Raw genomic sequence first — 1,290 nt, forward strand, 5'->3', positions numbered from 1 at the left:
GGGGCGAGTTCTGCAACCTCCACATCTTTATTTTAAGAACTCGTTCTCTTTTAAATTGCAGTCAGGACGGATTTCCCCACCCCTCTCCCAAGCAAACCACAGGCCACCCAGACGAGCTCTATTTGCACATTTTAAGGAAGAAAATAAAATAATAACAATAATGAAACCACAACATCTTTTGTTTTCGATGGTGCTCAGATGCATCTCTTAACAGAGCAGCTGTGCTTCTGTGGCATTTTTTAAAAAAACAACTTTCAATCTAGTTTTGAGGCATTTTAAATTTCACTTCAGCACTGAGGTTTCTTACCCAACCAGCCCAGGAAGGCAACTGAACTTGCCGTGCCTATCTCGAGTTTAGGGTTTGGGGCTAATTAAATTCATCTCCAGGGGTTTCTAGCTCCTTGTTGCAGATGTTGTCGTTTTAAGCTTTGACTTTCCTCCTGGAAAGTAATCCATCACCTTGGACCCACCATCACTGAGTACACACCCCAGCTCGCTCGCTCTCTCTATCGCTCTCGCTCTCGCTCTCGCTCTCGCTTTCTCCCTCTCTTTTGCACGAAAGGGTTTTCTTGCCCAGCTCCCCGCAGCCGGGACAGAGGTGCTATTTCCAGCAGCTGCAATGGAGGGACGTGATGGGCCCAGGACACCCTGCGCCCTGGGCGAGACGCAGTTAAACCAGCCCTATTTCCAGCCAGAGGACGAGTGACCAGCATCAGGCCACTGACACGCTGCAGTGGAGGCAGGCGTTGCAAGCAAAGGTTGGGGATCCTGGCCGGAGTCCGGTCGGTGGGAGGGCGCGGCCCCTGCAACCTCATGGACCCAGAAAAGTCACTAGCGCGAAAGTGCGTCACTCTTTCTAGGGTCGCTTTCACCTTTGCTGCAATTCCGATTGGACTGGCCCCATTCCAACCGCGGCCCAGGCCCAGACTCCGGGGTCCAGGGGATGCATTCGGGACTCACCCCAGGCCGCCTACCCCCGAAGAAGGCGCGACCCTCGGGGTGGGCGCGGGGTGCAGAACTGGGCGGCCTGCGGGCCCACGCGGTTTATCCCGGGGTGTCCACGACCCGCAGCAGCAGCACTTGGAGGCCAGGTGCGCGGGGCCGGCGGGGGGAAGGCGAGACTGGGAAGTCGGGTTTCCCGCGGATTCCTACCCGAGCGAGCCTCAGGCTCCTTCCTCTCTTATCCAGCAAGGTCTGCGGCTCCACTCTAAAGTGCGCCCCGGCCCGCGCGCCCACGGCCCTCCCAGGCGCTCCGCTTCATTGCGCCCTGGCCGATCTGGAGCTCCCGGA

Source organism: Myotis davidii, unplaced genomic scaffold (genome assembly GCF_000327345.1).
Source record: "Myotis davidii unplaced genomic scaffold, ASM32734v1 scaffold174, whole genome shotgun sequence".
Taxonomy (NCBI): Eukaryota; Metazoa; Chordata; class Mammalia; order Chiroptera; family Vespertilionidae; genus Myotis; species Myotis davidii.